Source organism: Pristiophorus japonicus, chromosome 9 (genome assembly GCF_044704955.1).
Source record: "Pristiophorus japonicus isolate sPriJap1 chromosome 9, sPriJap1.hap1, whole genome shotgun sequence".
Lineage (NCBI taxonomy): Eukaryota > Metazoa > Chordata > Chondrichthyes > Pristiophoridae > Pristiophorus > Pristiophorus japonicus.
The window spans coordinates 227,830,540-227,843,258 of record NC_091985.1 but is presented as its reverse complement, the minus strand read 5'-3'; the positions used below and the strand labels follow the sequence as shown (position 1 = coordinate 227,843,258).

The 12,719-nt window shown below is 49.8% G+C and overlaps 2 long non-coding RNA genes and 1 pseudogene across 2 annotated transcripts in view; 2 read left to right on the top strand and 1 right to left on the bottom strand.

Moving 5' to 3' along the window:
* The window catches only part of LOC139273845 (zinc finger protein 420-like), a 101,196-nt pseudogene extending 98,857 nt beyond the window's left edge, over window positions 1–2,339 (bottom strand).
* LOC139273850 (uncharacterized) overlaps window positions 1–12,719 on the top strand; it is a 697,517-nt gene that overhangs the window by 264,403 nt on the left and 420,395 nt on the right. The gene's annotated exons all lie outside the window — the stretch shown is intronic.
* The window catches only part of LOC139273849 (uncharacterized), a 41,309-nt gene continuing 30,688 nt past the window's right edge, over window positions 2,099–12,719 (top strand). The window contains exon 1 of the long non-coding RNA XR_011595405.1: window positions 2,099–2,165. This is a non-coding gene — a long non-coding RNA (uncharacterized lncRNA). The remainder of the gene's footprint in view (window positions 2,166–12,719) is intronic.

Below are 12,719 nucleotides of genomic sequence, written 5' to 3'. Positions count from 1 at the left end.
AAGGGAAAAAGTTTGCAGGCAGGGGAGAGGGACTAGCTGAGAGCCCACATGGGCTCGATGGGCCGAATGGTCTTTTGTGTTGTAACCTTTGAGATTCTAAGTTGTTGTACTTTCTCTGCTGGTCACTGGGACCCTGAAGCCCAGGAGATGTTGGGGCAGATGACCAAATGATTGGGCAAGGAAACATAAGAAATAGGGGCAGGAAGGCCATTTGGCCCCTCAAGCCTGCTCTGCCATTCAGTGAGATCATGGCTGATTTTCTACTTCAACTCCACTTTCACAACCGATCCCCATATCCCTCGATTCCCTTATTATCCAAAAATCTATCCATCTCTGTCTTGAATATACTCAAAGATTGAGCCTCCACAGCCCTCTGGGGTACTGAATTCTAAAGAATCACCACCCTCTGAGTGAAGAAATTTTGCCTCTTCTCAGTCCTAAATAGGCGACCCCTTATTCTGAGACGGTGACCCCTGGTTCTAGACGCCACAGCCAGGGGAAACATCCTCCCTGCATCTACCCTGTCAAGCCCTATGAGAATTTTGCATGTTTCAAGATCTCACCTCATCTTCTCAACTCTTGTGTGTAGGCCTAGTCCACTCAATCTCTCCTCATAGGACAATCCCCCCCATCCCAGGAATCCATCTGGTGAACCTTTGTTGCACCCCCTCTATGGCAAGTATATCCTTCCTTAGGTAAGGAGACCAAAACTGTACACAATACTCCAGATGCGATCTCACCAGGGCCCTATATAATTGCATTTGTACGTCTTTACTCTGATACTCAAACCCTTTGTATTAAAGGCCATTATACCATTTGATTTTCTAATTGCTTGGTGTACCTGCAGGTTAGGTAAATTTTAAGGAGCTTTTTAAAAGGAGGGAAGTGGAGAGGAGGAGCGTCATTCTAGAGCTTAGGACCGAGGCAGCTAAATGCATGACCATCAATGGTGGAGCAATTAAAATCAGTAATGATCAAAAGGCCAGAATAGGCAGAGTGTAGAAGTCTTGGGGGATTATAGGGCTGGAAGAGATTACAGAGGAGGGCCGAGCCCATGGAGGGATTTGAAAACAAGGATGAGAATTTTGAAATCGAGCTGTTGCTTAACTAGGAGCCAATGTAGGTCAGCGAGCACAGGGGTGATAGGCGATGTTTGCAGGGCTACAAGGAAGGGGCAACGGAGAGAGACTAGCCGAGAGTCGGCATGGGCTCGACGTGCCAAATGGGCTTCTTCTGTGCTATTACGATTCTACAGGACTGTTAATGGCCTCTTTGAACATCGATAAAGAAAGCTAGACTGCATTTATATCGTGCCTTTTACGACCACTGGACGTTCCAAAGCACTTACACTCAATTTTGAAGTGCAAAGGTGATAATGACCAGATGATGTGTTTTAATGATGTCTAGTGAGGGATAAATATTGGCCGCAGAACACCGGTGATAATTCCTCTACTCTTCTTCAAAATTGTGACACGGGATCTTTTACATCCACCTGAGAGAGCAGACACAACCTCAGTTTAACATCTCATCTAAAAGATGGCACCTCCGACAGAGTGGCATTCTCTCAGCACTGCGCTGGAGTGTCAGCCTAGATTTTGTGTTCAAGTCTCTGGAGTGTGACTTCAACCCACAACCTTCTGACTCAGAGGCGAGAGTGCTACCCACCGAGCCATGGCTAACTTACACACACACAGGAGGGGAGGAGAGGGGAAAAAAGAACACATTCCCATATTTGAATCAAAGCTCGCCTGTGGGACCCATCAACTGAATCATGTCTACATCCACCCTCGACACTTTCTATCCTCTCACCCAATATAATGTTACTTTCTCAAAAGTTACTCTATTTTCATAAAAAATATTAATTTTGGGGGCGGAAATTCCCAAACGACCCAGCATCAGAAACGTAAAAATGTTGTCTCAAGTCGCCCTTTCCCAGCCCAGCGGCAGTGAAGCTGATTTTCAGGCACCAGCTGCTGCACAGGTTGGACCAACAGTAATGGCGGCTGCAATACCCATATGCCGCCACGTCCCAGAAAGCGCTCCAGCCGCCTCGATCAATTGCGACGAACACCGCGCATGATCCCTGGCCCCGCCCACAGCCGCGCGGCCCACACCGCGGATGTCGAGCACGTACGCCGCCTGAGAGCCCGGATCACCGGCGGAAAGTGAGTTTTATGAGGGTTTTTAAAATATAAATAGCGGAGTGAAGCGCGGGCGGATAGATAAATAAAAATAAAATACAAACCTGAGCGTCCGAGCGCCCCCCGGGCACCGAGCGGAGCGGATTGAGCGGCCGCAGCACGGAGTCTCCTGCAGGGAGCCGGACTGGACCACGTGATCCACTCCACGATGGTGACTGACGTGAGCTCCGACCAATAGGGGAGAGTGGGTAGCGCTTGGAGGACTGAAGTGGCGGCGGGTCCTCCAACCAATCCGGGGGCTGAGGAGGCGGGACTTCTGCCGGTTTCCGGCTCATGCGCAGAATCAGAGAATGGTGACATCACAGAGGGAGGCCACTCGGCCCGCCCAGCCCGTGCCTGCTCCCTGCCAGAGTAGCTCAGGGAGTTCCCACTCCGGTCTCAGCACCGCAATTGTGTCTGCCACCATCACCCTTTCAGGCCGTGCATTCCAGATCCTAACCATTCGCCGTGTAAAAAAGATTTTTCTTACGCTGCCTTTGTTTCCTTTGCCAATCACCTTAACTCTGTGTCCCCTGGTTCTTCACCCTTCGGCCAATGGGAACAGTTTCTCTTTATCCTGTGGAGACCCCTCATGATTTTGAACACCTCTATCAAATCTCCTCTCAACCTTCTCTGCTCCAAGGAGAACAACCCCAGCTTTTCCAGTCTATCCAGGTAACTGAAGTCCCTCATCCCTGGAATAATTTTCGTCAGTCTTTTATGCACCCTCTCTAAGGCCTTTGCAATTTTTCTCCATTTAAATAATAACTTGCTCTTTGATTTTTTTCTGTCAAAGTGCATAACCTCGCACTTTCCAACATTATACTCCATCTGCCAAATTTTTGCCCACTCACTTAGCCTGTCTATATCCTTTTGCAGGTTTTTTGTGTCCTCCTCACACATTGCTTTTCCTCCCATCTTTGTATCGTCAGAAAACTTGGCTGCGTTACACTCAGTCCCTTCTTCCAAGTCGTTAATATAGATTGTAAATAGCTGGGGTCCCAGCACTGATCCCTGCAGCACCTCACTAGTTACTGGTTGCCAACCTGCGAATGAACCATTTATCCCGACTCTCTGTTTTCTGTTAGTTAGCCAATCCTCTATCCATGCTAATATATTACCCCCAGCCCTGTGAACTTTTATCTTGAGCAGTCACCTTTTATGTGGCACCTTGTCAAATGTCTTCTGGAAGCCCAAATAAACCATATCCACTGGTTCCCCTTTATCCACCCTGTTCATTACATCCTCAGAGAATTCCAGCACATTTGTCAAACATGACTTCCCCTTCATAAATCCATGCTGTCTCTGCCTGACCGAATTTTGCTTTTCCAAATGTCCTACTATTGCTTCTTTAATAATGTGTTCCAACATTTTCCCAACCACAGATGTTAGGCTAACTGGTCTATAGTTTCCTGCTTTTTGTCTACCTCGTTGTTTGAAAAGGGGCGTTACATTTGCAGTTTTCCAATCTGCTGGGACGTCCCCAGAATCCAGGGAATTTTGGTAAATAACAACCAATGCATTCACAATCCCTGCCGCTACTTCTCTTAAGACCTGAGGATGCAAACAATCAGGTCCAGGGGATTTATCCGCTTTTAGTCCCATTATCTTAGTGAGTACCACCTCCTTAGTGACTGTGTTAAGTTCCTCATAGCATAACTTACTTGGTTTTGTACTCTATACTGCTGTTCATAAAGCCAAGGCCACCGGATGCTTTAACAGATTGATCAGCTGATCCTGCCATCCTCCCAGATTTGTGTACATATACATGTTCCTGCATGCCCTTTAAATTGTACCATTTAGTTTAAAATGCCTCCCCTTTTTCTTCCTTCCAAAATGCATCACTTTACATTCTCTGCATTAAATTATCATCACCATAGCCGGTCCCTCGAGCGAAGATGACTTGCTTCCATGAGAGTTCACATGTTTCAATGAAGGACCCGATGTTCCAGTCCTGAACTCCAGTTGAAGGGTGGAAGATGCCTGTGCATGAATTTTTTTAACGTGTGGTGACTGTTGCACATCAGCCACCACACGGGCTTGACAGAGCAAGGTCTTTATCCAGTGACATGGATTAACCAGGATGACTGGAGACCTGCTCTGCTTGCTGCAAGGACCAAGTGCGCACACAAATCGCAGTGTGGACAGGTCCATCCCCATACCCTCATTTGCCGCACCTCCGTCACGATGTTCCAGGGCCCAGCACGCCAGCTCTATTTATAGCCCCGACCTGCGGTGGTGTTCTCACACAGGTCGGGGGCGGCCCACAATTATATCTGCCATGTGTCTGCCCATTTCACCAGTCTATGTCTTGAAGTCTGTTACTAGCCTATTACTGTTAAATGATTCTCCTTTCGTTTACCCATGCTCGCTGACCGGTCACCATTTCTCCTGTAACGGAAGATTAGGAAAAGGGGAGGTGCAGCGAGACCTGGGTGTCATGGTTCATCAGTCTTTGAAAGTTGGCATGCAGGTACAGCAGGCGGTGAAGAAGGCAAATGGTATGTTGACCTTCATAGCGAGAGGATTGAGTATAGGAGCACGGAGGTCTTGCTGCAGTTACACAGGGCCTTGGTGAGGCCTCACCTGGAATATTGTGTTCAGTTTTGGTCTCCTAATCTGAAGAAGGATGTTCTGGCTATTGAGGGAGTGCAGCGAAGGTTCACCAGACTGATTCCAGGGATGGCTGGATTGTCCTATGAGGAGAGACTGGATGAACTGGGCCTTTATTCACTGGAGTTTAGAAGGATGAGAGGGATCTCATAGAAACATATATGATTCTGACTGGACTAGACAGGCTGGATGCAGGAAGAATGTTCCCGATGTTGGGGAAGTCCAGAACCAGGGGACACAGTCTTAGGGTAAGGGGTAGACCATTTAGGACTGAGATGAGGAGAAACTTCTTCACTCAGAGAGTTGTTAACCTGTGGAATTCCCTGCTGCAGAGAATTGTTGATGCCAGTTCATTGGATATATTCAAGAGAGAGTTAGATGTGGCCCTTACGGCTAAAGGGGATCAAGGGGTATGGAGAGAAAGCAGGAAAGGGGTACTGAGGTCAATGATCAGCCGTGATTTTATTGAATGGTGGTGCAGGCTCAAAGGGCCGAATGGCCTACTCCTGCACCTATTTTCTATGTTTCTATGTAACGTTTTCAAGGTAAGTTGTGTTGGGTGTGAGTTTGCGGCCTGTAAATGCTGCCCCCCTTCTCTCTCAGCCTGGAACAGCAGTTTACAAAAGCCCTGACTATGAGTCCAGGATAGAAATTCACAACATTCTCTCCTCCTGGTTCCTGGCCCAGGGAAAGGCCGCGCATGCGCCCTGCCGCCCCCCGGGACCTGTCACCGGGAGAAAGCCCCGCAGCTGCCCCCCCCGCTCGGGGAAAGGCCGGAGGCCCACAGCGGGTGGGTGTGTGTGAAGCGGATAATGCGGAGTGTTGTCTCTCGGGCGGGGCCTGGGCCCGCACTCGGTGTGTGTGAAGCCCGCGGCACCCCCCGGGGTTTATTAACCCGCTCCCTCCCTCCGCCCATCTCTCAGCCGCCCCACCGCGCATGCTCAGCTCACACTGCCCGGGTGATTGACGGCGGCTCCGGTCCAATAGGAAGAGCAGGGGGCGGGACTGGAGGACTGAGGGGGCGGTTGGTCCTCCAACCAATCGGAGTGTGCGAGGGGCGGGGCTGGGGAGCGTCATAAACCCCTGGTGTCGGGCCCAGGGCCCAATAACAGGCCAGAGGCTGAGCCAAGGTTTGTCCCGCCCGCCCGCCCGCGGGGACAGGGCCTCAGCCTCCCAGGGACACGGACACTAAATGCATTTTGGAAGGAAGAAAAATGGGAGGCATTCTGAACCAAATGGTCCAATTTAAAGGTGACCACAAATCTGTGAGGGGGCAGGATCAGCTGATCAGTCTGTTAAAGCATTAATAGCAGTATAGAGCACAACAACAAACTAATGATGCTCAACCTTTATCAGTCACTAGTTAGACCTCAGATATTGAGCATTTGCTCAATTCTGGGCACCACACTTTGAAAAGGACATCAATAATAACTTTCAAAACAAAGGGAAATGTTCTAGTGCTTTGGGGTAGGTGCAGGGAGTTGCTCTTTCAGTGAGTTGGACAGGCTTGACGGAACGATTGGTCTCCTATAAGAATTAGGAACAGGAGTAGGCCATCTGGCCCCTCGAGCCTGCTCCACCATTCAACAAGATCATGGCTGATCTGGCCGTGGACTCAGCTCCACTTACCCGCTCGCTCCCCATAATCCTTAATTCCCTGATTGGTTAAAAATCTATGTGAATGTATTCAAGTCACAGATAATGAGCTAGCTTCAACTGCTTCCCTGGGCAGAGAATTCCACAGATTCACAACCCTCTGGGAGAAGAAATTCCTTGTCAACTCGGTTTTAAATTGGCTCCCCCGTATTTTAAAGCTGTGCCCCCTAGTTCTAGTCTCCCTGATCAGTGGAAACAACCTCCCTGCCTCTATCTTGTCTATCCCTTTCATTATTTTAAATGTTTCGATAAGATAACCCCTCAGCCTTCTGAACTCCAACGAGTAAAGACCCAGTCTGCTCAATCTATCATCATAAGGTAACCCCCTCATCTCTGGAATCAGCCTAGTGAATCGTCTCTGTACCCCCTCCAAAGCTAGTATATCCTTCCTGAAGTAAGGTGACCAAAACTGCATGCAGTACTCCAGGTGCGGCCTCACCAATACCCTGTACAGTTGCAGCAGGACTTCCCTGCTTTTGTACTTCAATCCCTCTCGCAATGAAGGCCAACATTCCATTTGCCTTCCTGATTACTTGCTGCACCTGCAAACTAACTTTTTTGGGATTCATGCACAAGGAGCGTCAGCGCCCAGCTCGCGACTTTCCGTCTTCAGACCCTGCAGAGATACCTTTACGTCGAGCCCCCTCCTAGGTGCTGTGCTCTGGCGACGTATTACTTCGGCCATCAGCGCGACCTCAATTACGACACGCAGCTCCTGTTTGTGAACTTGGGGGGTGCCAGGACCGCCCTCCGGGAGCTGCCTGTCTTTTACAGGGAACTCATCAGGGTCTGGAACAAAGTCTCCACCAAGCGCAGCTCTCCGCCGGCTGGAGTGGCGGCCTTCCTGCAGGAGCCGCTGCTCGGGAATCCGTACCTCCACGGCCGAGGCTTCATGTGGCGGTCGGAAGAGAGGGCTGTGGCTGGTGAGGTGACCAGGGTCAGGGACCTGCTCGATGGTGGAGGAGCGGGCTGGATGGCGCCGGACACGCTGGCGCGGCGCCTAAACTCTGCCAACGTCCGCCACGCGGCCGATGCCATCGAGTCGCTAAAAACAGCTCTGGGCCCTGACTCCGTTAGGTGCATCGAGGAGGCTCAAGCACGTGGGGAGATCCCGTCCGAACTGACCCCCGTCCGGACGGAATTCCTCATCGGCGCCAAACCCCGGAACCTCCCTCGGGGGCCGGCGCCTCACAACTTGAGCCGCCTCGGGGAAATCCCCTCCGTGCCTTTCAGTTCCGCGCGGAGGGGTTTCCTGTACGGGCTGCTCCTGCACACCCTCAACTTTGCCATCCTCGCCGGCCGTCCGGACACGCCATGGCGTACCATCTTGCCGTCCGGAGGAGGCGGGGGTCCCCGATGGAGGGCACTCTACGCAGGGGTCCTCCCACTATTCATCGGGGACTTGGCCTGGAGGGTGGTGCACGGAGCAGTGCCGTGCAACAAATTTTTAAGCCGGTTCACGGACTCCCAGGCCGCCTGCAATTTCTGCGGTCTGGAGGAGTCCGTGTTCCATGTTTTTATGGAGTGCACAAGGTTGCAGCCCCTGTTCCATTATTTGAAGGGGCTGCTCCTGAAATTCTGGCTGCACTTCAGTCCCACTCTCCTGATCTTTGGGCACCCTGTGCGGAGGGGAGCGGGTAGGTCCGAAGGCCTCCTCGTAGGACTGCTCCTGGGCACGGCCAAGGGTGCCATCAGCCGGTCCAGGCAGCGGGCGGTCGAGGGGGTCGTTCAACCTGACTGCCTGCCTCTCTTCCGCTCTTACATCCGGTCCAGGGTGTCCTTGGAGATGGAGCACGCGGTGTCCACCGGTACGCTCGCGGCCTTCCGCGAGAGGTGGGCACCGGAGGGACTGGAGTGCATCATCACGCCCGGCAACCAAATTTTAATTTGATTTTACGTTTTAAAGTTAATTTGTTTTAATTGCCGGTGCTTTTAGTGTCCCCTTCCCTTTTATAGGGGGCACTGGGGAAAAATTGTGATTTTAGTGCCCAAAAAAAAACCAAAAAAAGAAAAACACAAAAAAAAACAAAAAAAAGGGGGGAAAAAAAGGGCCTTGTAAATGTCTGGAGTGTCACCCAGGTCGGGTGGCACTCTTTAATGTTTTATGTTTTCGCAGGTAAACTCAAAAGAGTTTCATGCACAAGGAGCGTCAGCGCCCAGCTCGCGACTTTCCCTCTTCAGACCCTGCAGAGATACCTTTACGTCGAGCCCCCTCCTAGGTGCTGTGCTCTGGCGACGTATTACTTCCGCCATCAGCGCGACCTCAATTACGACACGCAACTCCTGTTTGTGAACTTGGGGGGTGTCAGGACCGCCCTCCAGGAGCTGCCTGTCTTTTACAAGGAACTCATCAGGGTCTGGAACAAAGTCTCCACCAAGCGCAGCTCTCCGCCGGCTGGAGTGGCGGCTGTCCTGCAGGAGCCGCTGCTCGGGAATCCGTACCTCCACGACCGAGGTTTTATGTGGCGGTCGGAAGAGAGGGCTGGTGAGGTGACCAGGGTCAGGGGCCTGCTCGATGGCGGAGGAGCGGGCTGGATGGCGCCAGGCACGCTGGCGCGGCGCCTAAATTCAGCCAACGTCTGCCGCGCGGCCGAAGCCATCAAGTCGCTAAAAACAGCTTTGGGCCCTGACTCTGTTAGGCGCATCGAGGAGGCTCAAGCATGTGGGGAGATCCCGTCTGAACTGACCCCCGTCTGGACGGAATTCCTCATCGGCGCCAAACCCCAGAACCTCCCTCGGGGGCCGGCGCCTCACAACTTGAGCCGCCTCGGGGAAATCCCCTCCGTGCCTTTCAGTTCCGCGCGGAGGGGTTTCCTGTACGGGCTGCTCCTGCACACTCTCAACTTTGCCATCCTCGCCGGCCGTCCGGACACGCCATGGCGTACCATCTTGCCGTCCGGAGGAGGCGGGGGTCCCCGATGGAGGGCACTCTATGCGGGAGTCCTCCCACTATTCATCGGGGACTTGGCCTGGAGGGTGGTGCACGGAGCAGTGCCGTGCAACAAATTTTTAAGCCGGTTCACGGACTCTCAGGCCGTTTGCAATTTCTGCGGTCTGGAGGAGTCCGTGTTCCATGTTTTTATTGAGTGCACGAGGTTGCAGCCCCTGTTTTATTATTTAAAGGGGCTGCTCCTGAAATTCTGGCTGCACTTCAGTCCCACTCTCCTGATCTTTGGGCACCCTGTGCGGAGGGGAGCGGGTAGGTCCGAGGACCTCCTCGTAGGACTGCTCCTGGACACGGCCAAGGGTGCCATCAGAGGGGGTCGTTCAACCTGACTGCCTGCCTCTCTTCCGCTCTTACATCCGGTCCAGGGTGTCCTTGGAGATGGAGCACGCGGTGTCCACCGGTACGCTCGCGGCCTTCCGCAAGAGGTGGGCACCGGAGGGACTGGAGTGCATCAGCACGCCCGGCAACCAAATTTTAATTTGATTTTACGTTTTAAAGTTTAATTTGTTTTAATTGCCGATGCTTTTAGTGTCCCCCTCCCCTTTTATAGGGGGCACTGGAAGAAAAAAAAAAGTGATATTAGTGCCCAAAAAAAAAAAACCCCAAAAAAAGAAAAACACAAAAAAAAAAGGAAAAAAAAGGGCCTTGTAAATGTCTGGTGTGTCATCCAGGTCGGGGGGGGAACGGATTAATGTTTATGTTTTTTCAGGTAAACTCCAAAAGAGTTTCATGCACAAGGACCCCCAGGTCCCTCTGCACCTCAGCATGTTGTAATTTCTCCCCATTCAAATAATATTCCCTTTTACTGTTTTGTTTTCCAAGGTGGATGACCTCACATTTTCCGACATTGTATTCCATCTCCCAAACCTTACCCCATTCGCTTAACCTATCTAAATCTCTTTGCAGCCTTTCTGTGTCCTCTACGCAACTCGCTTTCCCACTAATCTTTGTGTCATCTGCAAATTTTATTACACGACACTCTGTCCCCTCTTCCAGGTCATCTATGTATATTGTAAACAGTTGTGGTCCCAGCATCGATCCCTGTGGCACACCACTAACCACCGATTTCCAACCCAAAAAGGACCCATTTATCCAGACTCTCTGCTTTCTGTTCGCCAGCAAATTCTCTATCCATGCTAATACATTTCCTCTGACTCCGCATAGCTTTATCTTCTGCAGTAACCTTTTGTGTGGCACCTTATTGAATGCCTTTTGGAAATCTAAATACACCACATCCATCGGTACACCTCTATCCACCATGCTCGTTATATCCTCAAAGAATTCCAGTAAATTAGTTAAACATGATTTCCCTTTCATGAACCCATGTTGCGTCTGCTTGATTGTACTATTCCTATCTAGATGTCCCGCTATTTCTTCCTTACTGATAGCTTCAAGCATTTTCCCCACTACAGATGTTAAACTAACCAGCCTATAGTTACCTGCCTTTTGTCTGCCCCCTTTTTTAAACAGAGGCGTTACATTAGCTGCTTTCCAATCCGCTGGTACCTCCCCAGAGTCCAGAGAATTTTGGTAGATTATAACGAATGCATCTGCTATAACTTACGCCATCTCTTTTAATACCCTGGGATGCATTTCATCAGGACCAGGGGACTTGTCTACCTTGAGTCCCATTAGCCTGTCCAGCACTACCCCCCCTAGTGACAGTGATTGTCTCAAGGTCACCCCTTCCCACATTCCTGTGACCAGCAATTTTTGGCATGGTTTTTGTGTCTTCCACTGTGAAGACCGAAGCAAAATAATTGTTTAAGGTCTCAGCCATTTCCACATTTCCCATTATTAAATTCCCCTTCTCATCTTCTAAGGGACCAACATTTACTTTAGTTATTCTTTTCTGTTTTATATATCGGTAAAAGCTTTTACTATCTGTTTTTATGTTTTGTGCAAGTTTACTTTCGTAATCTATCTTTCCCCTCTTTATTGCTTCCTTAGTCATTCTTTGCTGTTGTTTAAAATTTTCCCAATCTTCTAGTTTCCCACTAACCTTGGCCACCTTATACGCATTGGTTTTTAATTTGATACTCTCCTTTATTTCCTTGGTTATCCACAGCTGGTTATCCCTTCTCTTACCGCCCTTCTTTTTCACTGGAATATATTTTTGTTGAGCAGTATGAAAGAGCTCCTTAAAAGTCCTCCACTGTTCTTGAATTGTGCCACCGTTTAGTCTGTGTTCCCAGTCTACTTTAGCCAACTCTGCCCTCATCCCACTGTAGTCCCCTTTGTTTAAGCATAGTACGCTCGTTTGAGACACTACTTCCTCACCCTCAATCTGTATTACAAATTCAACCATACTGTGATCACTCATTCCGAGAGGATCTTTTACGAGGAGATCGTTTATTATTCCTGTCTCATTACACAGGACCAGATCTAAGATAGCTTGCTCCCTTGGAGGTTCTGTAACATACTGTTCTAAGAAACAATCCCGTATGCATTCTATGAATTCCTCCTCCAGGCTACCACGTGCGATTTGATTTGACCAATCGATATGAAGATTAAAATCCCCCATGATTACTGCCGTTCCTTTTTCACATGCCTCCATTATTCCCTTGATTATTGTCCACCCCACCGTGAAATTATTATTTGGGGGCGTATAAACTACGCCCACCAGTGACTTTTTCCCCTTACTATCTCTAATCTCCACCCACAATGATTCAACATTTTGTTCATTAGAGCTAATATCATCTCTCACAACTGCCCTGATATCATCCTTTATTAACAGAGCTACCCCACCTCCTTTCCCTTCTTGTCTATCTTTCCAAATTGTCAGATACCCCTGTATGTTTAATTCCAAGTCTTGGCCACCCTGCAACCACGTTTCAGTAATGGCCACCAAATCTTACCCATTTGTAATGATTTGTGCCATCAACTCATTTACTTTGTTTCGAATGCTGCGTGCGTTTAGGTAGAGTGTTTTAATACTCGTTTTTAAACCATGATTTTTAGTTTTGACCCCTCCTGCAGCCCCTTTATATTCATACATATTGTCCCTTCCTATCACGTTGTGGTTTACACTTACCCCAGTGCTACTCTTCTCTGTTGCCTCCTGCCTTTTGCATTCATTCTTGGAGTTCTGTTCATCTGAGCACTCACCCACTCTAACTAGCTCAGAGCCCTCTCCTGGGTTCCCATCCCCCTGCCAAGCTAGTTTAAAGCCCTCCCAACCGCACTATCAAAACCACCCGCGAGAATATTGGTCCCATCTCTGTTGAGGTGTAACCTGTCCGACTTGAACAGGTCCCACCTACCCCAGAAGCGGTCCCAATTGTTCAGGAAACTAAAGTCCTCCCTCCTACACCAATGCCCCA